General features: G+C 50.8%; 1 pseudogene; it reads left to right on the forward strand.

Moving 5' to 3' along the window:
- Positions 1 to 10,415: 10,415 nt before the first annotated feature.
- The window catches only part of LOC144948131 (receptor-type tyrosine-protein phosphatase beta-like), a 44,797-nt pseudogene continuing 29,589 nt past the window's right edge, over positions 10,416 to 25,623 (forward strand).

Raw genomic sequence — 25,623 nt, forward strand, 5'->3', positions numbered from 1 at the left:
TCCAGGATCTTATTTTCCTTTACTGCATCATCCATCAGGAATTCCTGTGTAAGTCTGTATTGCAGCTTAATCATGTCGTGAATCCAGTCGTAAAGCTTGTGAACTTTATACGAGCAAGGGGACTTCAGCAACGTCAGTTTATTACCTTCCTGGAGGAAACTGATGCGGATCATCAGGACTTGGTGCACCACTCTCGTGTCCGCTGGTTAAGTTTGGGGAAAGAGTTACAACGAGTGTGGGAGCTGAAAGAGGACATCATCGCATTTTTGGAGTTGATGGGGAAATCTGACGAATTCCCTGAGCTAAGCGACAAGAACTGGCTTAGTGATTTTTCGTTTGCTGTAGACATATTTTCACACATGAATGAGCTGAATGTGAAACTGCAGGGGAAAGATCAGTTTGTTCACGACATGTACAAACATGTGAAAGCCTTCAAATCCAAGCTCACTTTGTTCTCCGGACAAATTACGAACAAATCTTTTGCTCATTTCCCCACACTTGCCATGCAGGAAGAGGCACCGCGAAACGCAAAAAAATACAGCAAATCACTTGAGGACCTGCACGGAGAATTCTGCCATAGGTTCTCTGATTTCGAAAACATTGAACAGTCACTTCAGCTGGTGTCCTGTCCTCTGTCACAAGACCCTGAAACAGCACCACAGGAGCTGCAGTTGGAACTGATAGATCTTCAATCTGACTCCGTCCTAAAGGAGAAGTTAAACTGAATGCCTTGTATGCTTCACTTAACAGAGCCACGTTTCCAAACCTCCGGAGGACTGCACAGAAGATACTGAATTTGTTTGGCTCGATTTATGTGTGTGAGTAGACATTCAGCATCATGAACGCCAATAAAGCCCGTCACAGATCAAAGTTAACGGATCAGCACCTCAGATCTATCCTGAGAATTGCCACAACCAAAATTACTCCAGACTTGGATGCACTGGCAAAAATGGGAGATCAACAACACTGTTCTCACTGAAACTGAAAGTGATGATGTGTTGCTGCAGCGAGGTTGGAGCCAAATCTCAGACACACAGCCTGCGTGGCTGCTCTAACCTGTTAATGTAGATAATAAAGAAGTTAAAGTGAGGTAATTGGTTTGGCGCAGGCCTCAGATGTTTTCATGATGTTGATCAGTCACGTTACGATATGTTTTTCTATTGTTCATGTTCGTGCAATTTGTTAAATTGCCTTGCAAATAAATGCTTTGCTACCTGTTAAAGGCAAAATCCTTTCATGTAATGATTTTTACACGTCATTTATATTAGTTCACACAAACACTCAATCCATCTGTTCCTGGCGCAGCCCCTCTGACAAATTTTAGAACCCATTGTGGCCCGCGAGTCAAAGAGTTTGCCCAGCCCTGGACTAATGGAATGTCGGTTTTTCACAATAGCTTAGTATTTGTGTACGTGTAGGGGTGATACGCGCTGGCAGTAGGGATCGTGGGGCAGCGCGTGGTGATTGGCTGTGTAGTGGTGACGCGCGCTGACAGTGATGGATCGTGTGGCAGCGCGTGGTGATTGGTTGTGTGCGCTGACACAAGCTGGAAAAAAGGATCGTGTGGCAGCGCGTGGTGATTGGTCGACTAGGGTGGGTGCTCACATCGCGGTCCGCATAGGCTCCGTCTCCTCGGGAGCGGAGGGCTATATAAGGCGTGCGCGCGGGCGCTCGAGGAGTTGGTGACCAGTGAAGACGGAAGACGGAGGAGGAAGAGATAGGGCCCTGAGACACCTAGTCCCGCTGTCCTTGTAAGGACCGGGACCCTGTGTGGCTCAGAGGCGGGACCTTGGGACCCGGGGCCAGACGTCTGTGTGAGGGCCGGGCCGTGGGACCCAGTGGTCGTGACCCATACCCAAGCTGGGATGGGTCTGTAGGTTCCCCCGGATGCTACGGGGCTGGAATGCCTGTGTGTGTGTAGCCGGGTGGAACGTGTAGCGTGAGCTATAGTAATCACACGTGTCGGGTGGAATGTGTAGCGTGAGCTGTAGTAACCACACGTGTCGGGTGGAACGTGTAGCGTGAGCTGTAGTGACCACACGTGTTATTGTGGCAAGACAAGTGGTAATAAAGTGTGCTACCCGTCAAGTGGTCTCCCGCCGTAATTTACAATACTACAACTGGCGTCAGGAGTGAAACAGTCTTCCAGCCATGGATACCAGGAAGACTCATCGGACTCACGAGTGTGACCGGGAGGAAAACCACGACGACTCGGGCCAGCAGGCATCAGGGGGAGAAGAGGAGGAGATGCCGGCGCCACAGGACCGCTCATGGGCGCCCAACGAGCGGCTGGGGGCTGATGCTGGACTCCGCGACGCACACTCCCGCCTGGCAGAGCTACTACTCGCCGCGGCGTCCATCCTAGCAGAGATCACCACGTCTGGAGGAGCGAGAACGTCGACGGACATTGAAAGGGCTCGCGTTGCTGATTCCCGCCAAAATGACTTTGAAATTCCCGCCATTTCTGCTGAGCGGCCATCTATTGGTGGGAACTGCGAGCAACACGTGGTGGGAGTCCTCCAATTCCTGCCGCTTACGTCATCAGCGCGCGCTACGGGCCGCCATCAGCCACCCACCATAGGGGCCGCCATTTTGCAGGTCGACGGTGCGGCGCGGGAGAGTCACGAGGCAGAGGACGACATCATTTTCCAGCAGCGTCTTCCCGCGTTGACAGCCTTCAAGGCAGAAGGCGGGGACTGGGGTACATTCCAGTGAAGATTTCTCGCCCATCAAGAGATGTCGGCCTGGTCCGACGCTACGGCGCTGCGGGCACTGCCTGCCATCTTGGACGACAACGCGCTCGCGGCCTTCAGGTCCGCACCAAGATCGGCCCGCTCCACGCTCAAGGCTGCGCTGGGCCTCATGGCCAAAGTGTATGGACCACCTTCGGCCTGCCGCCACCAATTTTACGACCGACGGAAGGCGGACACGGAGACCGCGCTCGCCTACCGCACGGCGTTGTTGGCTCTCGCCGACGCCGCGTTCCCTCTTATGGACGACCTGGGGGTCCCCATCAACACAGCCGACGAAGTGGACGTATGTTCGTTGCGTGTTGCAACGAGTATCCAGGCGCACGGGGTCCTGAAGCGGAAACAGGTGGTCGTCTGCACTGCTGCCGCGGTCTCAGCTCCGGCCCCGGTGGTCACCGAGCCCCAAGTCGTTCGCCCACGGGAGGAGGCGTTCGCTGCAGCACGACCGGGGGATTGGAGGTCGGGGGGTCGGTCGCCTCTGCGATCGACCCGCAAGCTGGAGCAACCGAGACCTCCGACGTCCCTCATCACGTGCTACAACTGCGGCCTTTGGGGCCACGTGGCGTCCGGGTGCCGCGCTCCACGTCAGCGGGCCACGGGACCTCGGCTGGACGACGACCAAGGCCCCAAGTCGTCCCAACTACCCCCGGCAAGTCGCGGCACTTCACATGCTTGGCCTACATACACGACACACATGGGCCGTCGCTTTGCGGCGGAGGATGTGCGATTGGGGGTCGGGGATTCGGTTCGGAGAGGGGGGTTCGTACGGGGCCGGGGGGACATTAAATGGTCCGAGTTGGGCCACAGAATAGTGGCTGCGTCGGCCGGTTCGTCGGTCGTTACGGGATTCATAGACGGGGTCGAGGTCAGGGTGTTGGTGGATACGGGAGCGTCGGTGACTATAATTTCCGACCTCATTTATAACATTCTCCCCGTCCAATGTCGACCTCTGCTTCCGGTGGACGTGCCATTTTACGCGGCAAATGGGGGCTCGTTGGGTATTATCGGTCAGATTCGGGCGACCATTTGCATAGGGGATATTAAATTGGCGGGACCTGTTTTCGTCTCCTCTTCCCTAGTGGTTCCTTGTCTGTTGGGCACAGATTTTTTGGCTAAGATGCCCATTACAATTCTCGTGGATCAACGTTGTATTGAGCTGCCTTCGGGTCGCCGTATTTCATTTTTATCTAACTCTACTGAAATACAGACGGCGTGCGCGACGATCCAAGCGCTAGCGACACAGACGGTGCACGTGCCCCCGGGTTTGCAGATGTTGATACCCCTCCGGTTGCAGAAGCCATTGGGTGGGGAGACTGCGGGACAAGGCGTGCTTTTGGGTCCATCGAATAGAGCTGTCGGGGGTCTGGATTTGGCGGTGGCTCAAACGTTGGTTCGGGCTGACGGGGACCTGTTCGTTATGGTTTTAAACGCTGGTTCGCGGCGGGCCGTTATTCTGCAGGGCACCATGCTTGCTCACGCGGCACGGGTCCCTGCGGAAGAGCGCCTTATTGCACATGTTGATCTCGTCCCGGCGCAGAAAATTCTATCGGGTGATGACCTTGAATGGGTCGATTCGCTGTGTGCAGACTCCAGTGATTTGTCAAGGGTGCAATTGGGTGCGCTGCGCGCTCTGCTGATCGAATTCTCCGATGTGTTCAGCAAGCACAACTATGATATTGGGTGCACGGACCTGTTACGCCACCACATTGAAACAGGCGATGCGGCACCAGTCCGGCAGAATCCCTTCCGGCTGAGTCCTGCCGAGAAGGAACACGTTCAATCGGCCGTCAATGACATGCTGACGGCCGACATCATTTCGCCCTCATCCAGTCCGTGGGGAGCACCTATCGTTCTGGTTAAAAAGCAAGACGGGTCCTTGCGTTTTTGTGTAGATTTCCATCGCCTGAATAAAATCTCCGTGGCTGACGCGTATCCGCTCCCCAGAATGGATGAGTCCCTGGACGCATTGTCCAGGGCGCGGTATTTTTCTACACTTGACTTACTGTCGGGATTCTGGCAGCTGCCACTCGATGATGAGTCTAAACCTAAGACAGCATTCCGGACCCCAGGGGGCCTGTTCCAGTTTAATCGGTTGCCCATGGGACTCCACTCCGCTCCCGCCACGTTTCAGCACCTTATGGAATTGGTTTTGTCGGGTCTGCAATGGGATACTTGCATAATTTACCTTGACGATGTCATTGTTTTCAGTAAAACTTTTGAGGAATATCTACAGCGATTAAGAGGGGTGTTCTTGCGGATGCGATCGGCTAAGTTGAAGTTTAAACCGGCGAAATGCCACCTTCTTCGGAAATCCGTGAGGTACTTGGGCCACATTGTCGATTCTTCAGGGATCTCCACCGATCCCGCGAAGATGAACTGTGTCAGTTCATGGCCAACGCCCACGTCGGTTTCTGAGGTCTGCAGCTTCATTGGTTTTGCTTCCTACTACCGCCGATTCGTTGAGCATTTCGCCACCATTGCCAAACCCTTGCACGCTCTAACAGCCAAAGGAGTCAGGTTTCGATGGGGGCCAGAGGAGGAGGCTGCGTTCAGCTCCCTCCGGGACGCCTTGGTGGGTGCCCCGCCCTTACGTTACCCTGACTTTACGAGTCCCTTCTTGCTGGATACTGATGCTAGTAACACGGGCATTGGGGTGGGTGCTCTCACAGGTCGTTGGGGGAGTTGAACGGGTGGTCGCCTATGGTAGCAGGGTTTTGTCGCCTGCGGAACAGCACTACTGCGTCACCCGTCGCGGGTTGCTGGCTATTGTTTTTTTGTACAGCAATTTAGACCTTATCTCTATGGCCGTCATTTTATGGTCCGGACGGACCACGCGGCGCTTCAGTATTCATTGAGGGTCGCCCAACCCTCGGGCCAATTGTCACGGTGGTTGGAAGTCCTCCAGGACTATCAATTTACGACCACTTACCGTAAGGGGTTGCGCCACACCAACGCGGATGCCCTGTCGCGGTTGCCGCCTCGTCCCGAATGTGCGTGCTTGATGGGTTCGGCGCGCTATAAACCACCAGGTGCTGTACCCGAGAGTGAGTTGGTCGCGGCCGCGAATGCGCCGATGGTTGACGTTCCCGCTACCCCTGCGGGCGGGGACTCGCTACTCTCACTGTTTCTCGTTGAGTGGGGCCGACTCCAGATGGCTGAAAGCTCCCTGCTCGCGTTGCGTCGCAGGGCGGGGGGTCCTGAGGAGGGTCGAAAGTGAGCTGGCTCCTGGCTGCTCAAGCAGGGCCTGCTAATGAGATGGGACAATATGTCCCGGCGGCACGCACTCGTCGTGCCTTCCGCTATGCGGGGCAAAGTTGTTCTGGCCGCACACGAACGCCTCTTGCATCTGGGGGCAACAAAACGCTTGCTCTGCTCCAGCGTGACTATTATTGGCCGGGGATGGGGAGCGATGTGGTCAATATACTGAAGGGGTGTGTGGATTGTGCCAAACGGAAACCACCGCCCGTTGCGCCAAATCCACCGCTGCAGTCTATTCAGGTCTCGCGCACTAACGAGCTCGTTGCGCTGGATATTTTGGGGCCTTTTCCTGTCACTCCTAGGGGTAACAAGTACCTGTTGGTTGGTGTGGAATACTTTACCCGATGGCCTATGGCGTGGCCACTCGCCAACCAGTCGGCGGCGGCCGTGGCGGACGCCTTTGTCCAGGGCTACATCTTGGACAAGGGGGCTCCCGAACGCTTGCTGACCGACCAGGGAAAGAATTTTTCGAGTAAATTGCTGCAGGAGGTGTGCGACCTTTTGGGTACTAAAAAGGTGCGTACCTCCCCGTACCACCCACAGACTGACGGGATGATGGAGCGACTCCACAGGACTTTAACTTCCATGTTGTGCCAGCAGGTGTGCGAGGCACAGGTTGACTGGGACTTGCAGGTCCCGGGGGTACTTGCCACGTATAGAATGGCCCCCCATGCAGCTACGGGGTTCTCCCCATTTTATCTGATGTACGGTCGGGAGGCCGATCCGCCCATGGAGACTCAGCTGGGACTTTCCGTGCCACGGCCTAATTCCAAATTGGCCGACCATATTAAATTTAACATTGCATTGCTAAACTCGCCGAGGCACGGGAGGCCGCACGGCTTAATTCGAGATCTCGGCAAATCGCCAACGAGCGCTTGCGTGCACGGAAGGTGTCCGTGCACGATTGGAAACCGGGCAATAGGGCCTGGCTGCACTGCCCTCATGCACCTTTGGCTACATCGCCTAAATTGTTGAGGCCATGGCGGGGACCCGTGGAGGTCGTGCGGGTTGCACGCCCCCAGTGTGTTCAGATAAAATGGGAAAAGCGCCGTTGGTACGTTCACCCCTCCCGGCTGAAACCGTTCTCGCCTCCATATGGCCTTCCTTTATGTCGTGAGGACCGAGCATGTGATGTGACCGACGACCCGGGGGGGGAAATGTCTCCGCCTGATCCTCACATGTTTTCACCTCATCCGCTCCCAGGTGTCTTGGAACTGACGGCTGCCGACCACCGGCGACCGGATCCCCGCGGCACGGCCGGTTCTTCCAGGCCCGAACCGTGCCTTCCTGGGCTGCCGGAGCCACCGGACGGTCGACAGCGTCCCGTCCCGTACGACGGACCGGCCAGGCGGACTCGCGCTAGGCCGCGCAACTTTTCCTGACCAAATAAATGGGGTGGGGATGCGGGCCGACGCGGCCGGAGCGTCTCGTCACTACGTTCCCCGTCCGTTCGACCGCTCTATCACCCCGTTCAAGGAGTGAGTGGAAGGGGGATCGGTAGTCAAGGAGACACTGGACACGTCTGTTTTTTCGGAATAACTTTTATTGTGTTGCTCGTCGGTTTGTACATAGGTTGTTGTTGTGTTGTGTTGTGTCGTTGTTTTGCGTTGTTGTTGTGTTACGGGGCACACTTGGGGAGTGGGGTTTTTTTTGTTGTTTTGTTGTTGTTTAGCAGCCGGGCCGGCTGCGAGCTATGTGGGAGGGGGTGATGTAGGGGTGATACGCGCTGGCAGTAGGGATCGTGGGGCAGCGCGTGGTGATTGGCTGTGTAGTGGTGACGCGCGCTGACAGTGATGGATCGTGTGGCAGCGCGTGGTGATTGGTTGTGTGCGCTGACACAAGCTGGAAAAAGGGATCGTGTGGCAGCGCGTGGTGATTGGTCGACTAGGGTGGGTGCTCACATCGCGGTCCGCATAGGCTCCGTCTCCTCGGGAGCGGAGGGCTATATAAGGCGGTGCACGCGGGCGCTCGAGGAGTTGGTGACCAGTGAAGACAGAAGACGGAGGAGGAAGAGATAGGGCCCTGAGACACCTAGTCCCGCTGTCCTTGTAAGGACCGGGACCCTGTGTGGCTCAGAGGTGGGACCTTGGGACCCGGGGCCGGACGTCCGTGTGAGGGCCGGGCCGCGGGACCCAGTGGTCGTGACCCATACCCAAGCTGGGGTGGGTCTGTAGGTTCCCCCGGATGCTACGGGGCTAGAATGCCTGTGTGTGTGTAGCCGGGTGGAACGTGTAGCGTGAGCTGTAGTAACCACACGTGTCGGGTGGAACGTGTAGCGTGAGCTGTAGTGACCACACGTGTTATTGTGGCAAGACAAGTGTTAATAAAGTGTGCTACCCGTCAAGTGGTCTCCCGCCGTAATTTACAATACTACATACGTTTGTGTTATGTTTTTAAGAAAAGGCAAGTTTTTAAATATATTTTCCCCTGCACAAAGCCGGGTACTTCCTGTTAGTTCAAGATAAAATCGTACAATTTCAGGATGGCTGCCCAAGCAACTTTGAGCTGGGTGCTAGATCGATTCAGCAGCATCGATTACAATTAGCCTCGATTCACGAGCCACAATGACAATATTTGCCCATTGACACGCCCCCCTCGGCTAATACCACGCCCACTTTATTCCATTTATGGGGAAATCTCGGATCGGTAATTTCGTCAGGTGTTCGACTTCATCGCTCTATTACAGCGCCACGGTCGTTTGGGTGGTGTAACGTTATCTTCCTCGCCTGTCGGTTCAATTCCCACCCTGATGCCTGCATATTTGGAGTTTGAATTTTCTCCCCATGGTCATGTCGATTTTTTTCTCTGGGTCCTACGAGTTTTCCCTCCACTTTTATAAACATGCATTTAGATTATTTAGATTATTGTGCTACTGTATATGTCCACGTGATAAGCCACTTCGTTGAGCTGTCATTTCTGGATAGGTCGCTTTTGAAAAAGAAGCTAAGAGCCCAGTGGTCTTTACCTGGTACAATAAGAAAAAAGTTCATTTTTCTTTGTATATATTTTTCAAAGTGATTTGATTACCTCTCCTATGCTTTACACTCCTATCGTGGTTTTGTATTGTTTGGTGTTGTAACATTCTGACGCGCCCCTACTGGAAAAAGATCTGTAAAGTTTATTGGATTCATCCAATATTAATTAATATTCTGATCTGATTCTGATATACGTAAGCCTTCCATAACGAAATATTGAGGCATAATTAGTTTATCCTGGGTTTAAGATTGGTCACCATGTAGATATAACGCCAGTTTTTTTTCCTTAAGCCTTAACCACCCGACATCTGTGAAAAAGAGCTTTAGATTTAATCGGATTCGTCCAGTACACACAAATATTGTTATTCTGATCCAACACAGATTCATATTGCTCTCAGCACCATTTATTTCACTTTTAACCACGACCGCCCCATTTAATTCTCTGTTAGGTATATATGTTGAACTTCTTTTGCTCCATATGTAGCCAATTGTGCTAATATCCAAAAGAATTCGTCTCTTGCAATGCCCTTTGCCTACATTCTATCACTCGATCTTGCTTCGTATGTGTATGTATGGTGAACTTATTTCACACCGTACATAGCCAAACGTGCTAACCGAGAGGTGCTTCATAGACTGCACTACAATACCACCACACTGTTCATGGTAATAATCTTACAACTGAACTCTCACCACTTTTAGAACCACCGTAGCCCTTCGAGTACAAAAGCACACTCCTTGAGAAGCAAAAATGTATAGTAGAATTGGAAAAAAGAACCTGACCATAAAGTCCGCAGCCAGATCTGGAAGGATCACATTAAACCACATTATTCACCCTCAGACAGGTCCATACATTGACTTAAAGCTTTCGTGACTGCAGGAATTCAAATTATTTTGGTCTTTCAGTAAAGTCAGGTTCAAAGAAAAAAAAACTAAAAATAACAAAAAACTACGACGTTTCGATTGCAACACAAGCGTTCGTCATCAGGAAGAAACCTATCTACGTGACTTTACCGAAAGACCCAAAGAATAGGTCCATACCTGACTTATTGTACTCTGCTCCCATCACAAATGGTGCTCTGTGGCCGGGCGGGTGTGAAAGTGCTGCCCCCTGCTGTGTAAAAGAGAGATCGCTTGAAGGGATGTCGGAAGTAGCTCGGTGGTATCCGTTGTCGTTGGCTGCTCTGACACGAAGAGTTGCACTGGTCTGCGAAGTTCTAATTAGATGCTTAATTGTTGTGACATGGTGCCGATGATAAACAATGGCAATTACAGTATTGTTCATAATTAATGTTGTTTGGATAAATGCGTCGTTAACGACACATTTATACTTACGTGATGTAACCCAAAAAAAACGTTATCATGAATAAGACAGTATCGGTGAGTAAATTCGTGATTAACAAGCTGACGTTAAAATAATGCATGCTAATTTTTAATGGTGCGGTTGTTGTTGCCCTAGGTCGCAAGAGTTGCAAATGGTTGTCAGATATCAGGTAAGCCTGCAACCATTAATTTCCCTGTAAAACATACCCTCGCCATTTCCTGTGCTCACGATCAGCGAAACAAAATATATTTTGGGGCAAACGCGGAGGAGGATCCTAGAGATGGAGATATAGAGACACGCTCAGACAAGATGCTAGCCAAACAGATAGGACACAGACACACAGATACAAGATGCGAGCCAAACAGATAACACACACGCAGACGAGCCAAAGAGATAGAACACAAACACAGACAATATGCTAGCCAAACAGATAGGACACACACAGAGCAGTAGCGTAACTATAAGCGAAAAACTTGTTTTTATTTACCAGGTAAGGCCCATTGAGCTATATTGATCTTTTTCAGAAGTGACCTGGCTATCACAAATTCTAGCTCAACGTGTAAATTTAGAGCAGCAGCAAAATACTGTCTTAATGTTGATTTTAAATGTGGAGGGAAAAACCGAAGGACCCATTTGAAAAATACACACGCCCACGGGAAGAGAGAATACAAACTCCAAATATACAGGCGTCAGGGTCGGGATGAAACCGACGACCTCATAAATAGCAGGCGAGGTAGTTAACATATCCTAGCCACCATGGCGCCTAGCGTAGGGGCAGGGTTCGCCTTGGCCCCCTGGTAACCAAAGCTATGAGTTGGGGCCCTCTTGACAACCACAATGAGATTTGTTTTCGATAACAATGTCAATTGCGGTTTCAATATGTTTTCATGAAAATGCTTTCACATTATAACTCCGTTTCTGGGATATTTATTTCATTAGATACGCGACAATTATATTGCAAAGAGGCACTACGGAGCTGCAGTGGCTGCATTTTGCAAAGACGGAGCGCCCCTACGGCGTTAAATATTTGAGACAACGTGAGTGTATTTACAATGTAGTTAGGACAAAATGAGCTACGATATCGAATAGCCTCTATGTGCCACCGTGCGAAGAGACAATCACACTATTTGGGGCCCCACCTGATCGATTTCCGCACCCCCTGAGCTGATGTAGCTAGAATGCCACTGACATAGAGACAATGAGAGAAGCAAGGAGATGGGCACACATAGATGCAGACACAAAGATTCCCCGTATTAGCTTAACAAACTGTTGGGGAAAGTGCTGTTAGCGAGTAGCAGCGCCTATGAAGGCCGGAATGGCACATTATGGGATCGGTGGTGAGGCTATCACCGTACCCTACCGTCTTTGAGACAGGCCTAGAGAGACAGGCATAGGGTAAACGAGACAGACAGACGCAGAGGGACAACGAGAGAATGGGTGAGCGATGAACACAGAGAGGGCAGGCAAATAGTGAAAACAGCAGACATGGAAATGATCGGAGACAAAAGAAGGAGACAGAGGTATGCAGAGATAAACACAGAGACACTGAGACTCTGAGAGATCCAGACGCAGCTAGACAAGAACATGAGCACAAGAGAGAAACAAGGAGACCTGAAGACAAGAACACAGCGCGAGCGATTCCTTAATGGTGCGAGATGCAGTTTAACATTTTCAATGAACTCCTTGTATTTATGATGGAGGAAGCATTGCCTTCGTGAAAAAATTGAGTTGTCCTAAGGTTGTCGTGGTGTGGAAAACCATGAGATATCGTTTCAGGTAAGGTCAAAGATTAGTGTTTAATCTGCTTTGTTTAACTGTTCTATCGCTATTGGTGTGCATAGCATTTAAAGTTAATGTCAAAATGAATATGTATTATTATTATTCGTGCTTTGCAAAATGTTCGCGGTTTTGTGATAATTGATTAACTTGATTATCAATTGTGTAACTGACAACATCTACTTCATCGATTGTAAAGATCAAAGGTTAGACTCCTCATGGCTGACGTCGAACTGAAGTTGAACAATAAATGGCATAAATTTAGACTTAAAACTTTTGTGACTGCAGGAATTCATATTCTTGCTTATTTTGGTAAAGTCACGTAGATAGAAAATAAAAATAAAAAAATAAAATAAATTGAGAATAATAATAGCAAAAAACCCACGTCGTTTCGATCGCAAAACAAACGTGTTTTTCCTCTCTGCCTGATGAAGACCGCTTGTGTTGCGATCGAAACGTCGTGGTTTTTTGCTTTTATTATTTTCAATTTATTTTTTATTTTATTATTTTAATTTTTTATCTACGTGATTTTTCCGAAAGAACCAAGAAAATGTCAATGGCATCACACAAACGATGCACATTTAATTAAATATTTGTGGACAAGTGATGCAATGCTGATCGTCGTATTGTTGAAATGTATTAACCTAACACGTTGGTTTCCGCAGTCAATACGATTCATCATGTATTTTTGGAGTGGGCTATGCAATTATCTGACCAAACTTGTGTCGTAAAAGCCGTCTACCACCCAACGCGGCCCATAAACATTTTTTGTCGCATAATGTATAAGCATTTAAACGAGTGGGTGCTTTGCCGGTTCGCTGATGTAATCAGCATAATCAGGCAGTTTCAGGAATTGTGTAAACGGCCTAATGATGGTGGCTGTAACTATCAGCGAATCGGCGAACAATATCCAATAGTGAAATATTGCGACATTGGCTCTCCAAAGCACCGGTAATCACGAGGCAACTTCATTAAATTGGCTGTGTCGGTTGGAGTATGGTTCACGGACGCAACATGTTATTCAGGCGACGATAAATCAATTACGATCCCTGACGTCCACTGCTGGCTGAGGACAGCTGGCCAGAACTTGTTAAAAATTGGTTACAGTTCGTTCGTTTCTCAGTCCGCTTGTCGTGGTGAGGGTCGTGGCGGTAGCCTCTTGAGTAGTAGCGGCCCAGACTTCCCTTTCCCTGGCGACATACTTCAGCACTACTATACACTGCATTACTATACACTACTATACACTGCACTACGATACACTACTATACGATACACTACTATACACTATTATACACATACTCTAGCTCTTCCTGGGGAATTCACAGGCGTTCCCTGGCCAGCAGATCGACGTAGTCCCACCAGCGTGTCTTGGGCCGGCCCCAGGGTTACAGTGCGGTGTTTTTCGTATTACAACGATTAGACACGGAGGTGGGGAGTGGTGGCACAGTGGTTAGTGCACTGCGCTATGAACCCTGTGACCCGAATTATATATCCGGCCATGAATATCATCCGTTTGACAGTGATAGCTGAACTGTTTCTGCCAAACCTTCGCTATCCGAGCTCTATTTCCTACCCTTTCACCAATACAGAATCATCAAAATATGTATTTATACTGGAGGAATCCATTGAGATATGAATTTATTTTTCACATTCCTGTGACACAGGGGTGGTGACCTTTAAGTAGCAGAGGACTGTCTAAGACTGTTATTTGTCATTGTTATTGCTTTGTTTATTAAGATACTTGTGCATTAATTATAACTGAAGGAGTGCAGGTGAGTGCCAGGAGTGAAACAACGATCACAGTCACGTGGACGGAGATCGGCGTGGACGCCACCAGCTACGGCTTACAATTGTACGATCGGTCGACATTCACATACTCCCCCTTCACCATCTATGGGAGCGCCTCCAACTTCACATTCACGGGACTGGTGCCTAACAGATACTACAGCATTGCCATAACTGTCTACTGCATTGGCACAAGATATGTCTCTTCCACCGTGTACGACAGCACATGTGAGTGACCTGCTGCGAGATGGCACCGCCATAGAGAGTTTTAATGTCCTTATCACAATTTGAAAAAAAAGAGTGTTCTGCCTGGATGGCTAGCTTCCTTCCTGGTTGGCTAGCTGGCAGGGTGGGGTGGGGGGTACATACAGATGGTTACGTACAAAGGATGTGCCGGTTGCTATTTATAAAGAAAACTAAACAATTTCCCGTCAATTGCAATTAGTAATAGAGTGGCCCTTTGAAGTCCTCCCATCGTCATCGAGTAACACCACCAGGCAGGTGAAAGTGGGTAGAAACCGCCTCGAGGGCTGTGGGTTCCATGCGGTGAGGAATGGAGGTCGAGACTGGGATGCCACTAATTCCTCACCAAAGACAAAAAAAACCCCCACCCCAAAGCCTGGACAGACTATTGGGGATAGTGCTGTTAGCAAGTAGTGGCACCTATGAAGATCGGCAAGGAAACACGAGGCGGTGGATGACCAACACCACACCCGACCGCCTGTCTCTGCAGTGGTGATGTTAACACACAGCACCAGGTACTCATTTTAGGCTGAGCCGACCTAGGGGAGGCTCATGACAGGTTTAGATAATTGGCATTGGTGTTGGCCCTGAGCAGGAATCAAACTCGGGTTGCCGGGTTCATAGTGCAAACCGCTACACTACCGCCACACACGTATACACAGCTGTCTGTGCAAGTGTGTATGCACATATGCATCACCATATCATTCGTACTATCATATAATACTACGGTATATTATTAAAGGTTCGTTGGCTAGCTGCCTGGCTGGCTGGAGGAAAGGGAGGGGTCATGTCAAAAAGGGGCACGTGGGGTGCTAGTTTTCTATAAAAAAAAGATAACAATATGGGAAAGAAATGGTGATGACATCTCCGACCATAGGAACATTGTGTGAGATCTTGGGGGAAAGGAAATACCTCAGCCAAAAAAACCTAATCGGGAAAAGTTGGGATGACCCTACTGGGACTGCCGTGCCTCAAATATTGGAAGTAGTAGTCACAACCTGTGAACGGCTGGCTGAGGTGCCATCTGTTGAGGACGTACAGAAGGCGATCCAGAGTCTGAGACCAGGAAATGCACCGGGCAGAGATGATCTCCCAAGCTAACTGCTGAGGGAGGGTGGCGTTTGTGTGCAGACTGCCCTATATGATATCATTACAACACTCTGGACATCTGGACGGGTTTAACATGATTGGACGACTGTCCTGATGGCCCCCCACTTTAATAGGGAGGACAACACAGATTGTAACAACTGCAGAGACATTTAATTGAACTTCCTTGTCACTTACGATAAGCTGGCATTAATAAGGATGCACAAACATATGCATCTGACATCAATTTTCCTGGCACATGACATCATGCAGGCTAGCAACGTTCCAGAAACATTCACGTGATTTTTCAGTTTTTGTTCCAAGTGTTGACAAATCGAAGTTGAGAACTCTCAGTGATTTGATTTACTCTGTTGCACCCTAAATGCATTTGTTATTCCCTACTGGTCGTTTTGCAGTACCACCCTGAAATGTGACGTACAGAACCGCGAAACATGGCCAATAAATTATCTTTACGAAATCGATTGTAAGAACGTGTTAACGAAAACAAAAAACACATGAATGCACTTAAAAGCGAAACGAAATGTAAACTGCGAAATCGAAATGTACCGAATAATGCTATATGTTGAAAAACAGTGAACATGTTGCTGATGTTATTAATCCACTTTCTAATGCTGTTTCTCAGTGCCACCCAAAGTCAATGTCACCATTACTGGCAAGACAATGACACGCATGAGCTTCTCGTGGGAGGTTCCTTCCTCCAGTTTGGTTTACTACGCTCGCTTGAAAGACGATAACAACATAAACCAGTCCTCGTCTGTGCAGTCTACGGGTAGCATCACATACACCAATCTGATTCCTGATACAAACTACTATGCATATGTGGAGACGAGAAATCTTTATTGCTCCCAAGGATCTGATGTGGTCATGGATAGAACCTGTAAGTATTTTCAAATCTGCAATTCAATGTCATTCCAATGTCATGAGCAAGGGCTTGAGGACGTGTAACAATAATTTATGTTTACATGAACGTATTGGCTGTACATTGGCGGTGCACGGTATATAACAAAATAACGTTTTTGCGCAATGATGATTTATTTTCCCGCGATTCGCAAACCGCCGGTCGTGGTGGTGTGTCAAAATCAGTTTTCGCGATGCCAAAACGGTGGGAAGACGGAACGTTAAGTGAGCAGGGCTGAACACGAAGCTTCGCAGTCTGTTGCCATATAGCAGCGCCCAGCCTGATGACAATCGACTGCTCCGTGCTCCAAAAAGGCAAGATTGGACTCCTTGTGCCCTTAGAGACTTGGTCAGCCGGTTCCTCGATTAATTTTCGGAATAATTTATTTGGCGGACGGTGGCATTAAAATATTACGACTCGTGGTGTCACCACCGCACGTTCGAATGGGGGACGCGGCTGCTGAATCTGAGTGCAACTTCTGATGGAGAGTCCTGCATCTCACTCAAGTGGCAACAACGACGTCGTCAGGACTATGACAAATCAGAATAGGTTTTATCCTTCATGGCAATAAAACAGGAGATGTTGATCTGTTGAAACACCAGATTGATTATACCTTTTGCAAGGAATCAAGTCTGCATTATGCACCAGTACTTCTGGCGGACATGCAAACAAACACGCTCTGACAATAATGACATCGTCAGGACTGTTTTATGAGGACCGGTGCATTATTCTGCAACTGGTGTACCGCCAATACGTCCAAATATATATAAACATAAATGTTTACTTATATATGAACACGTCGTGCCTTCCTCTTTTCCTCAGTTTTTGTCTTGGCATCATTTGCGTGCGAAGCATCATCTCACTCCATTGTCTTTTTCACTCGCCATCTCTTTCTTTATATTCTTTGGGTCTTTCGGTAACGTCACATAGCTAAGTTCAAAAAAAATAACAAAAAAAACTACGACGTTTCGATCGCAACACAAGCGGTCGTCATCAGATGACATCAGAGGACGTCAGATGACGACCGCTTGTGTTGCAATCGAAACGTCGTAGTTTTTTTCGTTAGTTATAGTTATTTTCTTTGAACTTATCTTCGTGACTTTACCGAAAGAACCAAGGAATATGAAATCCTGCAGTTACGAAAGCTTTAAGTCAAGATCTCTCTCTCTCTCACACTCCATCGGGAACGTGTTGTATATGCCCCCTTTTTAAAAATGTATATTAAGGTAAATTCTGTCAATTGTTTTGTTGTTGTAATAATCAATCGGGGTGTAGCTTGGGGCACAAAATGGGTGATGCGAACCCCCACCCCCCAAACAGCAGCTGCCTCTCACAAGCCACACCAGGCATGGAAGTAGACATAAAAGTTAACTAAAAAAAAACCCTGGTGGTTGATAATGAGATTCTCGGGAAATCTCTACCGGGCTTCAAACGCCTCCACAAAACACGTACAAGCAACAGGCGCCGCAATTCTTCCTGGGTGGCGAGAACAGGAGAAGTGTAATAAAGGACTCGACCACGGTATCTGGCTTGGTGTCCTTTATTCGGGTTCGTATACTTTTCCCACACGGCTCTTTCTTCTTCCCCGTAGCAGCCTCACTGCTAATCTCCTCGTGCAGCCTCTCCAGCTGCCCTCGCTGCAGCCCCACCGCTGCTCTCTCTTCTCCGAAGCAGTCCCGCTGCTGTTCTCTTCGTGCAGCCTCCCAGCTGCCCTCGCTGCAGCCTCACCGCTGCTCCCCGCTTCTCCGGGGTCGGTCACCGCTGGCCGACGGTGCCGATCCGTACTCTGTGTGTGTGGCGATCTCGCCACTCTCCCCAGCCTTCGCCCTGCATGGCCTTACTCTATCCCAGTCTCCAACAACCTCCCCTCCTCTTCCGGTTTCTCCCCTTTTAGACCTGAACCCTCTCCCCCACGTGACGTAACTCCTCCCCCCATGACGTCACATCCGGAAGGTCGTTTACGCCCGCATTACACCACCCTCCCCCGTAGAGAAAATCCAGCCGACCTCGGCTGAACAACAACTCCAACAAGTAATGCGAGCGAACACGACCGAACACGTTAAAGGACACGAAGCATACAATAATATAACAATAAAAACAAGAACACAACACAACATTCAACGAAATGTGAGTGATTTTGAGCGGGTGCGGGTCACCGGCCCGTCCCGGACGGTCGGCGGCACTCCCGCCGAGCGGGAACGTGACAGGGTTTTAGGAGCGACAGGACAAGGTTCATCTGTCGCTATTGGAGGCCCGCCAATGTCCCGGTCCCGTATTCCCGAAGGCCAGCGTCAGAGGTGTCCCGCGATCGCGTCTGCGGCGGGGTCGGAAGGGCTGCGGGTCTCAGAGTTTTCACAGCCGTAGTAGGCACACCCCGAGCAGAGCCTCCTCTGTCCTGCGGCGTCACGGCCGGCTTGTCTGTAAAAGGCACGACAGGCGCTCTTGCAAGGTCAACAGGCACAGGCAAGGGCGAGTCGGCAGCAACAGATCCCGGCAAGGCAACATCAGGAGATGACGCATCAGGTCGAGGGGCCACGTATGGTTTCAAGCGAGATGTGTGAACGAACCAACGCCGGGATCCAAACCGAACACGCGCCGACTGTGGGTTGGGAACCTCGATGAGGCGAACCGGCCCTTGCCATGGTTTATGTAATTTAGGAGAGGTACCTGGCCGCACTTGTGGGCAATGGAGCCAGGCCAGGTCCCCCACTTTCCAGGGGCACTCCCACTTAGAGCGTCGAGCACACCGCTCGTTCCGGGCCTGGGCTTTGGCCGTAGCCATGCGGGCCCCTTCTCGCGCCACAGTAACACGGCGAACGGTGTCCTGAATATAATCAGGAAGAGGCTTAACAGGTCCCCTCACTCCAGTTCCCAACTGCACATTAATCGGCGGCACGTTTTCACGACCGTACATAAGAAAAAACGGCGAATATCCTGTAGCCGCATGCGGCGTCATCCGGTACGCCGAAAGTACGCCAGGGATATGCAAATCCCAATCTGATTGTTTTTCACTCACCGTATGACACAACATGGCGGACAAGGTCCGATTTAGCCGTTCAACCATACCATCCGTTTGTGGGTGGTAGGGAGATGTCCGTATTTTCTTAGTTCTGAGAGCCGCACATACTTCCCCCAACAATTTAGAAGAAAAATTTCGGCCCTGATTCGTGAGGAGCTTCTCCGGCGCCACCTTGTCCATAACGTACCCAAATAGAAAGGCGTCTGTAATGGACGCCGCTGACTGGTCGGGCAAGGGCCAGGCCATCGGCCAGCGGGAGAGGTACTCCACGCCAACTAGCAAATATTTATTTCCCTTAGCGGATGGCGGAAAGGGTCCCAAAATATCTAACGCCACCAATTCATTAACTCGAGACACCTGAATAGACTGTATCGGCGGCACATATGGATGTTTAGGTGGCTTCCGGCGGGCACAATCGGGACACGCGCGAATGTGACCGACGACGTCTGTCGTCATGCCGTGCCAATAGTAATCTCGCTGCAGCGTCAATAGGGTCTTCTGCACCCCCAGATGTAAAAGCGTGTGACAATGTAGACACGCAAAGATGCCGGTACAACCAGACGCCAGCGTTCCTGTATCCCTTCCCTCCACATCAGCAGACCATCACGGAGAGCGGTTTCCGGCACACCCCCCGTACCCGGTCCCCCACCCTCCTTCACAGGCCGCTTACGTAAAGTCACCAATGAATTGTCCAACATTTGTTCCCGAATCCACACAGACCTCGGGAGATGCAAAATCCCATCAGCCGGTCCCCCATCAGCCGGCCCCGGCTCATTCGGAGCTTCAGGCACTTCGACCGCCAGCGTGACAGGCTGAGGGGGGTGCTGAATCGGCCCACATCTATGCGTTCCAGACGCGCACGCACAAGGGGATCGCTGTGGCAGCCTGGAAAGCGCGTCCGCATTGGTGTGACACACCCCCTTCCGATGATGAATTTGGAAGGAAAATTCTTGCAGCGTGTCCAACCACCGCGCCAGCTGGCCGGATGGCTGGTCCATCTTAAGAGCATACTGCAAGGCCGCATGATCCGTGCGTACAATAAACGAACGGCCGTACAGATATGGTCGAAATTGGCGGAGAAAAAAAAACAATAGCCAACAGTTCCCTGCGAGTGACGCAGTAGCGGGTTTCCGCGGGAGACAAAACCCGGCTACCGTACGCCACCACGCGTTCCACACCACCTTTGGACTGAGACAACACCGCCCCAATGCCCGTGTCGCTCGCGTCCGTATCCAGAATGAAAGGATTTTCAAAATCTGGATAATCCAACGTCGGCGCCATAGCCAATAGATCGCGCAGGCCCAGAAATGCCGCCTCTTCTGGCGGTCCCCAAGCAAATTTGTGTCCTTTACCTGTAAGGAGGTGCAAGGGCCTCGCGATCGTCGCAAAATTTGGAACAAACCTCCGATAATATGAGGGAAACCCCAAAAAACCGACGCACATCCCCCACCGTGGCCGGGGTTGGCCAGTCACGGACGCACTCTGTTTTTTCCGGATCCGTGGCCACCCCGTCCGCACTAACGATGTGCCCCAAGTAACGCACGGAGTGTTGCAGTAGGTGACATTTCTTAGGCTTAAATTTCAAATTAGCGGAACGCATCCTGGTGAACACAGCCTCCAACCGCAGTAAATGCTCGTCAAATGTGCGGCTGAAAACGATAATATCGTCTAAATATATCAGACATGTCTCCCACTGCAACCCCGTTAATACCAACTCCATCAACCTTTGAAAAGTGGCAGGGGCCGCATTCAACCCCATCGGAAGACAGTTAAATTGGAATAACCCCTGCGGCGTACGGAAAGCAGTCTTCTCCCGCGAGGACTCGTCAAGGGGAAGCTGCCAGAAGCCCGAAGAGAGATCCAGCGTTGAAAAAAACTTAGCCCCCGACAAGGCATCGAGAGAGTCGTCCATACGCGGCAGGGGGTACGCATCTGCCACCGACACTTTATTTAATTTGTGGAAATCTACACAAAATCGCAATTTGCCATCCTTCTTCTTAACCAAAACAACAGGCGCGCCCCATGGGCTGTTAGATGGAGATATTATGTCCGCAGCCAACATGTCATCCACTGCCCCACGAACGTGCTCTCGCTCAGCCGGACTCATCTGATGCGAGTTTAACCGAATAGGGGCAGCGTCCCCTGTGTCAATATGATGGTAAAGCAACGAGGTGCGTCCCAAGTCCAAATCGTCGGAGCTAAACACATCAGAATAACTCAATAATAATTTACGAATCGCACAACGTTGTTCCCCGGAAAGGGCAGAATTCTCCCCACACAATTCGGCGATCCAGCGATCATCTGCAGCCTCAGGGCCTGAAACACCACCAACCATAACCTGGCTGGCCAGATGATCATGAGCCGTAAACGCAGTAGTGGCATGTGCCACAACCGTACCAGCCGGTACACACACACTTTCGGTACTTGCGTTAAGCACCTACAAAAATGGCTGCTGGTCCGGCCGGACAATAGTTTGCGCCCCAACGAGCGCCGATCCGCCCGTGATGGTGGCGGACGGCGACAACAAAACCCCAACAGCTCCTTGACGACCAGGCACAGGCTTCCGATATCGCAAGGGAATGAGCATCTGTGAGCCTGGTGGAATATCAACAGATACTTCGGACAGCGCCTTCACCTGGGTGACAGGAGCAGGTCGCCCCCAGGGCGACGGCAGAAATGTAATTTTACGCCCCTCCGGTAATTCAATGCAGTTTTCATTAATTCTAATTAGAATGGGCATCTTGGCCAGAAAATCAGTTCCCAACAAACAAGGGACCGCAAGGGACCTCGAAATTAACACGATTCCCGAGGCCGACACTCCCCCGATAGATATTTTAGCGTCCACCTGGCCCACAATACCCATGCTACCCCCGTTTGCAGCGACGCAGGAAGCGTAAGAGGGACTCACGGCCGCTGGTGGGATGTTCAACAGATGGAATATTACATCCGATATAATGGTCGCGGACGCTCCGGAATCAACTAAAATAAGTACGTCCACCCCTTGTATTGACCCAGGTACAGTGGACGAACCAGTAGCGGCCGCGACAACCCGCCGAGCCAACTTACGCCACTGCGTTACCGAGCGACATGGCCCAGTCAATGGCCTCCCGTTATTAACAACACCCGGATCGCATGACAACGGTGATGAGTGAGGTGTCAAGCCTTGCCGGGTGTCTGGTGCGCACCGACTTGCCTGTGCTGGAGGATCCTTCCGTGGTGCGTCTGCTGTCGAGGCCTCCTGCTGGGGCGGACCCAGGACGCGGGCCCAGCAGTCCCTGGCGTAATGGCCCTTACGCCCGTAGCGGAAGCAGTCGACGTCGTTGCGCCGCGCCGCGGGCACCCCGTCCCGACGCGGCCGCGTCGGCGGCGCAGCCCGCGGCCCCGGCCCACTGCGGACCGGCCACGGAGCAGAGGCGGCTGACAGCTCCTGCGGGCCCCTCTCATCAGGCACATACACTGCCTTTGTGGGATCCCAACCCGCGGCTCCTCCTGCGACGATGGCCCCCCCGACCACGCCGTGACTTGTTTCCACCGGCGCAGGTTAAACTGGGCATCCAGACATTTAGCCGCAGCCCGGGATGTCAGCTTTTCATGGCCACACACCGGCATAGGAATGCCCAGATCCCGGGACAGCTCGAGCATCTTACCCAAGATGAGAGGTTCCAGCAGGTCAGGCTCCGTCTCCGGGTATGCGGCCATAGCCAGCTCCAGTACCGCACCCCTATATGCCACCGGCGACTCCTCGGGTGCTCGCTGTCATTGAACAAACCGGCGATGAGCATCATCTGGCGGCTCGTAAGCATCTGCCATTTCGTCGAACACTCCTCTCAATGTTTTCTTCTTCGCGGCCTTTATAGAGCGAAAGAATCTGACCGACTTGTCATCGAGAAGAGTCGGCAAAACTTCCAATGCCTCAGCGTCAGTCCACCTTGCAGAGCGTACCGCCGCCAAAAATCTGCAGGCGAAAGCACTCCAATCGCCCCCGATGGAGAATTCTTTAACAGTTGTAAGATGCCGACTGCGACTCCTTGGCGCGCCATCTTCAGCCGATAACTCATCTGGTGGCATGTTCAACATGGCGTCGCATCGTGGCGTGGTCAAGATGGCGGCCTCTCGCCGCGGAGAGCGCAAAATGGCGGCTACCCGCCTTCCTTCGCCTGCCACGCCCAAGATGGCGTCTTCGTGCCGCGTGGCCGATGGCGTCGACAGCGAAGGCAGAGCGGCGACCTGTGGACCACCATCGGCTCTCGCCGACGCCGTCCTCGGCGTGACGAGCTCACACAACTGCGCCAGTACGTTTTTCAGTGTTTCAAGCTGCTCCGCCATCTGTCCCCATCGTAGATTTGCGGCATTTGGTGCAGACGGGTCCGCCGACGCAGCGACATCTTGGACCCCCGGCTCCGCGCTCGTTCCAGCACGGATCTCCTCCTCCATCGTAGTCAGGTCCCCCGTCGGAGGAAGGTCGTCGTCGTCGGACGATGAAGCAGATGCTGGCGACGGAATATTATTTTTTCTTAGTTGTTTTGCCATGCCGTTACACTTCAGACACCAGTGTAATAAAGGACTCGACCACGGTATCTGGCTTGGTGTCCTTTATTCGGGTTCGTATACTTTTCCCACACGGCTCTTTCTTCTTCCCCGTAGCAGTCTCACTGCTAATCTCCTCGTGCAGCCTCTCCAGCTGCCCTCGCTGCAGCCCCACCGCTGCTCTCTTCTCCGAAGCAGTCCCGCTGCTGTTCTCTTCGTGCAGCCTCCCAGCTGCCCTCGCTGCAGCCTCACCGCTGCTCCCCGCTTCTCCGGGGTCGGTCACCGCTGGCCGACGGTGCCGATCCGTACTCTGTGTGTGTGGCGATCTCGCCACTCTCCCCAGCCTTCACCCTGCGTGGCCTTACTCTAGCCCAGTCTCCAACAACCTCCCCTCCTCTTCCGGTTTCTCCCCTTTTAGACCTGAACCCTCTCCCCCACGTGACGTAACTCCTCCCCCCATGACGTCACATCCGCAAGGTCGTTTACGCCCGCATTACAGAAGGATTGAACAGATAAATGTTTTTTTGTTTTTTTTAATACAACGGTAAAAGTTCGAAGCTTGGATATAAGAATAAGGCGATATTATAGACTGCACTCCGATTAAGTACCAGGCTACAATCTACATTAGCAGGTTATTATTTCTCATATTATTTTAATATTAATACTATTCACCTTATTTGTATTACTATTTTTCTATCTACGCGACTTTATCGAAATAACCAAAGAATGGATTTCGGCAGTCACGAAAGTTTAAGTCAAAACTTAGTTATATCTCCAACCCCAGGATATCAAAATATAACTCGAGAAAAAAAAAGCACGGATCCCTGGATACAGACTGGGAACAAAGGTTAATAAAACCCTCGGAATACATGTAGTAACAACTATGGTAGATCACAAATCTTGGTTAAACATAAACCAAATAATAATTATGAAGTATTAGACCGAGGGTCATCCAGAAGAATTCCAATGTGGAGAAGCTCAATCACATACAACCAAGATAATATGTATTCCATAGAATCAGAGCCTCCCAAACACATTTGTCTTCCAGAAGCACGTGGTAGCAAGAAATTACACATGTAGGGAGGGCGCCTCCCCGTGAGATATCAAACACCATGGAAAAAGTCCAAAGTACGACGGACGTACTGTAAACACTGCTCAAAACATACCTTGAGTCACTTACATTGTCAACACCGCAAAAACGGATACATACGAAGATAAGGGGTGGAAAATGTTTCTTTTTCTTTTAACTTACAACCCATGAGAGTGAACGGAAAACATGGTAACAGGAGGTCACACTTCAAGAGACGGTAACCCTCTTTGATTTATAATTTTTCAAAACCGAATATATACAACAAACGCAACCCACCCTCCCCCCCAGCGTGAAGTGTTGGACTTGCTATACGTTGTGAAAAACAAGGGTGTAACAACCATGGAAGTTTTTCTACATCCCGAGCATTCATTCACGCTCCGCATTTCCCAGGTCTGTGAGACCTCAAAGACCCAAGGATCCTCTGTGTAGCATTGTTAGACTGTTGGAGCAAGTGCTGTCAATAGAGTAGCAGCACTTATGTAGGCTGGTACTTTGGCACACGAAGCAGGTTGGCGATGTTTTTACCCCCATTTGAGCCGACCTATGGGAAGCCCTGGATCGGTTCAGATAGTCGTCACTGGTGTTGGTGGCCGTGAGCGGGAATCGAACTTGGGTCTCGGGATTCAAAGCACAGCGTAGCGCTCACCGTTACAGCTCCTACCGCTGCTCTGTAGGACCACTCCTACCTCTGCGCCTGCACAACATTGCCGGCATAACGGCATCGTCTTACTCCATCAGCTTCTGAGACCTTGATCCACGGACGCAATTATTATTAATGTTCGCTAGGACGACTGCAATTCACTCGTTTGCAGTCTCCACATTTGACCATATTTGACGGTTTCTGATGGATTTAGAATGGCCCTGCAATGCCTCC

Source organism: Lampetra fluviatilis, chromosome 48 (assembly GCF_964198595.1).
Source record: "Lampetra fluviatilis chromosome 48, kcLamFluv1.1, whole genome shotgun sequence".
Lineage (NCBI taxonomy): Eukaryota > Metazoa > Chordata > Hyperoartia > Petromyzontiformes > Petromyzontidae > Lampetra > Lampetra fluviatilis.